Source organism: Ovis aries, chromosome 1 (assembly GCF_016772045.2).
Source record: "Ovis aries strain OAR_USU_Benz2616 breed Rambouillet chromosome 1, ARS-UI_Ramb_v3.0, whole genome shotgun sequence".
NCBI classification, from domain to species: Eukaryota; Metazoa; Chordata; class Mammalia; order Artiodactyla; family Bovidae; genus Ovis; species Ovis aries.
This window is the reverse complement of record NC_056054.1, coordinates 37,805,943-37,816,026: the sequence shown is the minus strand read 5'-3', so window position 1 is coordinate 37,816,026 and position 10,084 is coordinate 37,805,943. Positions and strand designations below refer to the sequence as shown.

The following is a 10,084-nucleotide window of genomic DNA, read 5'->3' as shown; positions in this document are numbered from 1 at the left end:
TTAACCACAGATCACCATGTTCTTTACCTCCAGAGCCACTCATGGAGTTAGGAGGTTCTCAAATCACTTCTGGATGTTCAAAGCTATCAATGTGAGGTTTGGGGAGGAGAACAGACACCAAGATTCTGAGTGGGATATTTATTTAGGAGAACAGATTAGAAAAGTTAAGGGGAAGTGTGTTCACAGTTTTAATAACCACATCATAACTGCTGTTTGTTGTTTTCATGGGGCTTATCATCTCACTGACTTAGGAGAAGTAGATGTCTATTTCACACAAACTTACTTGGATGCCACTCCTCATGGGGGAGAACCTAAGAGAGAGAACTTTCCCAAGGTCTTATCTTAATCTCAGTAGCTTCCAGTGAGGGGGCTAATGGATCTTCCACCTCACTGAGTTATAGAATTACAGAATGACAGAGATGGAAAGTCCCTGAGTCATCTAGTCAAGTTTTCAACTTCCTCGAAGATAAAGACCTAGAGCCTTTGTTTAAAAAGAAACAAATGAACAAGCAAAGAGTATAAGCAAGCAAACAAAAAAATGAACAAGCAACTTAAATTCATTTCATCAGAAGTTCAAACATAGGGTTTAGTAATTTCAATGTTTAACCACTGCTCCCAGGGATTCTCATCTTTGGGGAAATATTAAAAACAGTATAATCCCACACCTTCATTTTTCAGGTGGCAAGATTGAAATATACATAAGAAATAATTTGTCAAAGTCACCCCACAGGAGAAGAATAGTTAATATTCCTGAAGTATAGTTACTACCCACGAACGCATCCAAATATGTATGTGTGGATATGCTTAGTCATTCAGTAGTTTCCAACTCTTTGCGACCCATTGGACTATAGCCTGCCAGGTTCCTCTGTCCATGGGCTATTTCAGGTAAGCATACTGGAGTGGGTTGCCATTTCCTTCTCCAGGGTAGCTTCCCAATCCAGGGATTGAACCTGTGTCTTCTGTGTCTCCTGCATTGGCAGGTAGATTCTCTAACTGCTGAATCCTCGGGGAAGCCCCCCACATATGTATATCTACATGTATTTTTCAAAAAATGTGTTGGTTATGTCATTGCCCAGTGGATTCACAGGCAAAGAAGATTGTATAAATATTTTTGTGTGTGTGTGTCTAAATTCATGGTAAGAAAGAACTTTTAAATTTATTGTACTTTTTGTTTGGCTTTATAATCCATAAAAGTCTTTATCACAGCAAAATGTGTTTTCAGAACTTAGCTTTCTTGGGAAATGTAGACTTTGAAATGCAAACATATCTACTTGCACAAAGAGCTTCGGTGAGTCAGAAGGCCTGTTTAAAGAAAAACCAACATCCAAAATTGAAAGCAAGATGAAAGCATAATATGAGGATTATTTCCCATATCTTGAACATTGGCCAGAGTTTATTCACGTACACTCACATTAGATCAGCATGTCCGAGGAACATTGTCCTGGAGACGTTAATAAGTATGCTGCCAGCGAAGATTTTTCCTCATCGAAGTTTGGGATATGCTGCCTTAAGCTACCCTGTCTTGGAAATACAGAAAGCACATTAGCCTGCTGCCTTTGGGCTCCGAGGCAGAGTAAGAAATATTAATAGAATACCCAGCCTATGGCACCGTGGGTAATTCATTCTATGGAAGCAGGCTGACTTGAGAGGGCTGATGCCTTTCTCCCATCCTAGGGACTTAGAGGGCAGCAACCCATGGTCCTGGTTCCTCATTCCCTGCTTTGACCCCCGAACTTCAGCCACACTCCCATGGACAACAAGAGAGACATCAAGGAGCTCTGTCCTTGTGCTTGCTTTGGCAGAACAGATACTGAAACTGGAATCATACATAAAAGAGTAACATGACTCCTGCACAAGGACGACACAAATTCGTGAAGCATTCCATATTTTTATGAATTTATTTACAAAGTGGAAATAATGTCACAGATGTAGAAAACAAACCTACAGTTACCAGGGGGAAAGGCAGTGGGGGAGAGAGAAACTGGGAGGGAGATTTGGATTGACATATACATGCTATTATACATATAAAATAGATAACAAATAAGGACCTATCGTACAGCACAGGGAACTCTACTCAGTGTTCCATAATAACTGTATGGGAAAGGAATCTGAAAAAGGATAGATTCATGTATGTGTGTAATTGATTCACCTTGCTGTATACCTGAAACTAACACAACAGTGTATGTACTTCAATAAAACTTTTTAAAAATAAAAAGTAAAAAAATGAAAGTAAAAAAGTGGATATATGTAAATGCATAGCTGATCTGGGGCTTCCCTGGTGGTTCAGTGGTAAAGAATCCACCGGCCAATGAAGGGGAAATAGGTTCGATCCTTAGGAATATCCCCTAGAGGAAGAAATGGCAACCCACTCCAATATTCTTATGTGGGAAATTCCATGGGCAGAGGAGCCTGGTGGGGCTCTCTGGGACTGCAAAGAGTTGAACAAGGCTTAGCTACTAAACGACAACAACATAACTGATTTACTTTGCTGTACACCTAAAATTAACACAACATTATAAATCACCTATACTCTAATAAAAATTTTTTTAAAAGAAAAGAGAAAAGAGCTCTATCTTCTCACTTGTAATTTTATTGTATGATCATTACTTTTCTATGGCTGTATCAAGATAGTCTATTCCTGAAATCTAGTTTTCCCCAATTTTCAGGAAAATATATTACCTCAATGGATGAATTTAACATTTAAAAAATTTCAATTTCTTCCATAGTTTCCTCTTAAATCTTTAGGCCTGCTACTCCTTTTACAGTTTCAAGTCAAGTAAAACAATGCACCATCTTATACAATGGCATCGTAGGTTATTTTCAGTTGAATAGATCATAGCAGTTCATAGCCATGCAAAGAGCTCTGAGGTACTTAGCCCTGCCAGGACCCATGGATTGAATATGCTGCTACCTGCCTTTATTGAGGTCTGGCACCAAAAGTGGCCACTCAGATGATCATGCAGCTCTTGCACCAGCTTTCATGAAGACATTATTCAATAGTTCACCCCATATCTGTCCTATGAAAAACCACAATGTAAAATTAGCTGACAGTTTGGTGTCAGGAACTACTGTGTCTTCTGAAGGACTGAAAAGTGTCTGGCAAATGTAGATATTTACTAGCTTTTATGGATGAATAAATGAGTAGGAGTACATCAGGTTCAGGGTGAGAGAAGACAGAGCATGGCTTGTCTCTTAAAATCAGATACTATATGACACATTGCATGTTCTGTTTTGCTTTGGTTGCTGGGAAGCTTAGCTCTAAATTAATGCTTAATGCAATAACTATATTAACCCAGGTTCCAGTCTCAATCATTGGCCCCCTTCCCAGATACTTTTTTTCCATCATTCTGTTGTACGTGCATTTTTGTTAGCAACAGCTTTAGACTGTTGTAAGATGTATAATAAAGTGATATAAGAGGTCTGAAGTAGGATACACTGTGGTTCAAGTTGGCTGATTGTTGGACAAGTCCCTTTTGTTCTCTATGTCTTAGTTTCCTCATCTATTATGGGGAATGTTGAGTGGATTAGATTAGCAGTGCTTAGGAATTGCTCAGCAGAGTGCCTGTGACATCAGATAAATGTTAAAGGTACATAACAACAGTAATAAAAATTAGAACAATACTAATTATAAATACTTACATAAACACTTTGCATCTTCTGATAAAACCATTTTATCACTTTAGTTTATTATCTTGGAATTGTTCCTAATATTAAAAGTGAACATTTAAATAATGCTTATAGTGTGCTAGGCATTTTTGGAGTGCTTTGCATGTTAACTTACACAAACATATGTTTTTGATGTTCCATGATGGAAATGTTTTGATCTTGCAACAACCCTCTGAGGTGGGACTATCATTTTCCCTATTTTTCAGGTGAGACAACTGAAGCACAGAGAAGTCAACTTATTTGCTCAGAATCATAGAGACAGTGAGTAGGAAAGCTGAGATTCACCCTCAAGCAGCGCAACACTAGAGTGCACTCTGCTTCCAGCCACTATTTGTTAAGCACTCACTACATTCCAGGCTCCGTGACAAAGACATTACCCGCAGCATCTTATTTAATCCTTCCAACAGCCACATGAGGTAGGCCCACTGGAAGGTGCCATTTGAGAAAATAAATAACCCATGGCTCTAATACAAAGATCAAATCTGAAACCACTTGGAAATGAATGGAATGGTTAAGATTTATATATATATTATTTCTTCTCTGACTCTGGGAACCCCTCCTTAATAGAATTCATAGCTGAGGAATCCAAGATTTTATGTGAAAAGAGACTGAAATAATGAACAAGGCCACCAAAACCCTTATAAATATTCATCTTTACTAAAATTAAACCAGTAGAAACTCTACACTCAATAGACCAGCTGTGGCATTTCCCATGCTCAGTTAATAACAACTTAGATGCCTGTTGTGCCCCACAACCTGGCTGCAGGGAAAACATGGCAACAGCAACAAGACTTGCAATGATTTACACTTCAGGTTCACACAATGTAAAAATTTTGGCAACATCGCATAATATGCAAATGCATATGTTTGGCCTAGAATTTCTCTGAAAGGCAAATTTAATACCTGAAGGTGAAAAAATTTCAAGGAAGAAAACTAGAAATGGTTTGCTCTGCTCTGGGATCACTTTTCAAGTCTAGAATCCATGGTATGAATCCAGCTGATCCTAAATGTTCAAGACAAACTACTTTGTTCATATCCACCAACCATAAAAAAGAGGAGTCAACTTCTTTAACTACAGGCCACTTGAAATGTTTTCAAGGCAGCCTTAGAGTTTTGAGCTGCCACTCAAAGACAAGGCATCCCTGTAGCTCAGTGAGTAAAGGATCCACCTGCAGAGACCTCCGTCGGTACAGCAGATCCAGGTTCTGTCCCTGGGTTGGGAAGGAAATGGCAACTGACTGCATTATTCTTGCCTGGAAAATTCCATGAACAGAGGAGCCTGGCAGGCCACAGTCTATGGGGTCACAAGAGTTGGACATGACTTAGCGACTAAACCACCACCAAACAAAGACATGACTGACTGAGGCCTTAACGAAACAGCTCAGTTGCTGGTAAAGCCAGGTATTTCAATGTGTCATTACTGTTGCCATTTGGCTTTTACAGGATGCAGGCTCTGAAACAGAATGGAGTGTGTGCCTGTGTATTGAGAGCTGGTCCCCTGGTGTCTTCCAAAGCAATCACAGCAATCAAATGACTGTGTTTTAAAGTTACTTTGGAATAGTTTTTATATGCTTATACCTTCCACTCTACACAATTAACTTTAAGTACTTTTTTTGGTTTTATTTCCTTTAAATTCAGCAAAATGGATATTTGCTTACATATACAAAATTTTTGGAAGGGATAAACCATAAAAGTTTTGGAAAGATAAACCACAGAAAAGGAGTTACCTGTGGGGAAAGGATGAAATAGCATGGGGGGGTGGGCAGGGAAAATGGAAGCAATATTTTTATAGATTTGACTATAGAAACATGTTTATATTTTGTATAAATATAAAAATTAAATTAAGTAAAAAGCAATTCCTAAAACTCAAATGAATATAAATTTTGAAGGCTGCTTCTAACACTTCAGAATTAGGAAGCCCTCAGCAAGTTACTTAATAAGCCTCAATTGACTCATCTGTAAAACTGAAATAATTAAGTGACTATTGGGTTAATATGAAGATTAAATAATTTAGCACATTAAACATACTGAACACAGTGCCTAGCATGAAGCAAGTGTCCAAAGTATATTGGTTATTATTTGTAACCCTAAAACTTGGAATAGAATAACGTAGAATCAAGTATCTGTTTATATGAAGGTTCTCCCTGAGATCCTTCTTAATACTGAGATCCTCCAGGATATTTAAACATTTCACTTACAAAAAAACAGCTTTTCAGAAATGGGTCTACTACAACCCTGAGAAGGGGGAGTAGTGGTCTTTACCAGATCAACACAGAGCATTCACTGAGAGCTGGAACTCTCGGGCAGTGCTAATTTCACCTCACTCCAGTGTTCCCTGTACACAAAGGAATTCCCTGCCTCTGTGAGCAGAAAGAAGCTTCTAGAACTTCACAGGCAGAAGAGTAGGGCTTTCACTGGTATGGAAACTGAGACCTGCTGGGCCATGGTCCTTTGAGAGAGGAATGCCTCTTCTAGCCAGTGTTTCTTCTAACGGGTTCCTTCTCCATTACACACATGCATGAGCATCAGTCCTTTGTGAATCTGAGTGTGTCAGTGCGTGGCTGGCTGAAACGTTCCTGAGAGCTGTTTCTACCTTAGGATGTCTAGCAATAGTTAAAGAAAGAAAGAAAGAAAGAAAGAAAGTAAAGTTGCTCAGTCATGTCCAACTCTTTGTGACCCCATGGACTGTAGCCTACCAGGCTCCTCCCTCCATGGGATTCTCCAGGCAAGAGTACTGGAGTGGGTTGCCATTTCCTTCTCCAGGGGATTTTCCCAACCCAGGGATCTAACCTGGGTCTCCCTCATTCCAGGCAGACGCTTTAACCTCTGAGCCACCAGGGAAGCCCAACAATAGTTAACTACACATCAAAGTGAATTTGAGCCATGCAAAAATGTCCCACTAAATCCAGACTAAATGAGTTTAGATCCAACTCATACTTTCTTTACCTGGATTCTCAGAAACCCCAAAACTCCCAGCACAGTGGAGAGTAGTATGAAGGTGTGGGAGAGGGGTTGCCATGTAAAGAGACAACAGCCTTAACCAACTGCAGTTAAATTATTGTGCTTTTGCAAATTTGTAACAAAGGTATGAATATATACATGAAGTGTCAGGAATTTTGCAAGGAGGGACCTTGTAGTGGGACCTTGTAGGGTGAGCTTTGTCAGAGGTAAATCTGCCTCTGCTTATCAGGAAAGCTCAGTTTTCAGCAGGATTTTCTGGGAAATCTTTTTGAAGAACACAGTCTCATTTCTCAATTTATTAGCCTGTGGGTTGAGGTATTTCCGTGTCCAGTTTTCTAAAAATGGAGAGACTTGCATTTAAAAGCTGAAATCTATGGGTGGTAGCTCACAGGAGGAAGGGGGGTGGCAACCCCAGCTGTGTCCAGAATATCTCTGAGGCTGCAACAGCTGAGGCAGGGGGCAGATCTGAGTAGGGCGGCAGCACCTTAGGGAGTAGATGCACCCCAACCAGGTGGGGGGCCATAATGACCGGAGGAGTTACAAGGTCAAGGATGGCAGAAGGGAAGTTCCTGAAAACCTTCCACCGCCCACCTCCTTCCTGCCCCCACTCCCACTCCTCCATCACGGAGCTATAATTACACTGGACAAGTTGAGCTGGAGAATTTTGGATGTGTTCCCATTATGGCTGTATTGATATCCCCTCTGTTATCATGCCTCAGGCCCCCAGCCAGGAGAAGCACCTGGTTAATTCCATTTTTCACTAAATCCTTAGTATCCTCTGGGAGTGTCAGGACTCATCATTCCAAAGACAGCAGGAATGAAGAGTATGATTGCAAATAACTCATCTCAGACTTGGGCCCAGACTTTGCTTTGCATTTTTTTTTAATGGCTAAAAGGTTAGCTTAGGTTGGAGCAGTTAAAGTCACAGCATTTTAAATTTCACCTAAGGTTAAAGGTAGCAGCTTTTAAAACTCTTGATTTCAGAATATCAGGAAGTGACTAAATGAATTAATTGGAAATTATTATGAGAATTAATGAAGCTTTCAGAACTGCCCTGTGAGTTCTGTAACAATCTCCTTTTTGTTTGAATTTCAAAAACAGTCACCCAGAACATGGCTGGAAGTTCCTTAGATGCATATCTCTGTAATGAACAGGAGGTTTGAAAACATGCCCTGCTTCTACAGCAGAGTTCATTGCTTTTCAAGATGGAAAGTATTTTAGCTTACAAAAAAACCCTCACTACCATTTCCCTCTTTAATTTCTGTCTCTCCAACAGAAACACACTTGAAAGAGTCAGTTGGGTGGACTTTCAATGGCTTTCTGTGGTTGCAGCTCTATTATGGGACAGAAAGGACATTCAAAAAATTTTTTTCATCTGCATTTTCATAAGGAAAGGAATGTAATGTGGTCTACACATAGGTGAGACTTTGTGAGGTATATGTACTGTTGCAAGAACAGATCACTTAATAACTACATTTAGGCAATTGTTTGTACAAGTTATTTTCTCTACTAGATTGTAAACTTCACATGGGCAAGGCTAAATTTTTTTTATGTCCTTAGACTCAAGCACAAAGTGGATGCCAAAAATATATGTTGAACAAGCACTATCAATGTCCCAAAGATTGGTTTAAAAAACATAAGTAACGCTCACATTTTTAAAAAGACAATGATTTTTAAGGAAGAGATACACTAGTTTTTGATAACATTTCATTTCATAATAACTTACAGGAAAGTTTCAAAAGTTATATGAATACTCTCTGGGTACTCTTCAACTAAATTCTCCCATTTTAACATTAGCCACACTTAATTTAAAATATAAATGTGAGAGTAAGTTGCAGACATGCTGCCCCTTTATTTTTAAATAATTCAATGTGCAATTCCCCCAAACAAGGACATTCTCTTACATAACTACTGTACAGTTGTCAAAATCAGGAGGTTAACAGTGAGACAATATTATTTTCTAATCTTTAGACATTATTCAATATTTGCTCATTACCTTAATAATATCCTATACAGTAGTACAAAAATAATTTTTAAGGAACCAGTCAAGGATTTCATATTGCATTTTCCTATCTTTAATGTCTTTCATTCTGGAACAGTTACTGTCTTTCTTACTCTTTTCATGACCTTGACATTTTTGAAGAGTATAGGCCAATTATTTTGTAGGCTGTCTTTCAACTCAGGTTTATCTGATGTTTCCTCATAATTAAATTCAGATTTTGCATTTTTGACAGCATCACCAGATAAGTGATGTTGTGTCTCTTGCAGTGCGTCATATCAAGAGACACAGATGTCAGCTCATTCCATTATTGGTGACGCTAACATTGATCACTTAATATAGAAGATGGTGTCAGCCAGGTTTCTCCACTATAAAATTAGTATTTTCCTCTTTGCAATTCCCCCTGTGTAATTAATAAGTATTCTGTGGGGAGATCCTTCGGGGCCATGTAAATATCTCCAACGTTTCACTTGCCAGTTTTACCATCCATTGATAATTCTTGCTTGAATTAGTTATAAATATCATACTTGCCAAACAGTGATTGTCTAACTCCATCATCCATTCTGCATTGTTAGTTGGTATTCTCCTATTAGAAAACTGTTCTCTTTCTCCTCTATTTATCTATTGATGCATTTGTTTATATTAGCAAGGGCTTGAATTATTGCTTTAGTCGGGGTTATGATATGTTAATATTATTATGTATTTGGTATGCATATCCTCTCAGATTAGGCTCCCATGTTCTCTTGATGTGTTCCATTATTTTTAAGTATTATTTTCTCTGTAAGATAACAAGATGTTCCAGGCCCACCTGAACCTTCTCTGCCCAGTTCTGGAATCAGTCATTCTCACGAGAGACCTGATTCCTTTAAGTGAAGAATGGTCCCAGATTTACTTTTTAAAGAGAGCAAAAACAAAATAGAGAACACACAACTATTTAATAAATGTAATAAATATTTAAAACGTACTATGATCTATGCCATTGCCAGTTAAAAGATATGTGAAGTTAAACTCATTAAGCCAGTGTAATATGGAGTTAGTTAATTGATGGTGTTTTTTGATTATTAGAAATAATCTACTTAGTTCCTTTCTCTCACAATTAAAAAAAAAAGCTCTCCATACATTAAAGCCTTAATCATGAAAAGAAAGCTGAATCATTAGAAGAAAATTTAGAAAAGTAGCTTTAGAATAAAGCAATAGTGTAAGCTTTCCTGAATAAGCACAAAGGACATTATAAGTTCATAATTGGTGCATCTTTTTGGTAGACTCTTTCTTTTATTGTTGATCCTCTTACCACTATTAAATTCTTCCTCTCAAAGTCTACCTTTTATGATATCGATATTTATAAAGCAGCTTGTTTTTGGTTAGCATATTTGCAGCATGTATTTCATGTTCAGTTATTTTCCATCATTTTGTTGAGGCATCACTCCTGTAAGCAACATACACCAGGATTTTTGTTTT

General features: G+C 38.3%; 1 non-coding gene across 1 annotated transcript; it reads left to right on the top strand.

The window, feature by feature from the left end:
• Positions 1-1,786: 1,786 nt before the first annotated feature.
• Positions 1,787-1,891, top strand: LOC114111198 (U6 spliceosomal RNA). Its single transcript, XR_003587289.1, has one exon. It is a non-coding gene; the product is annotated as a U6 spliceosomal RNA (small nuclear RNA).
• The last annotated feature ends 8,193 nt before the right edge of the window (positions 1,892-10,084 follow it).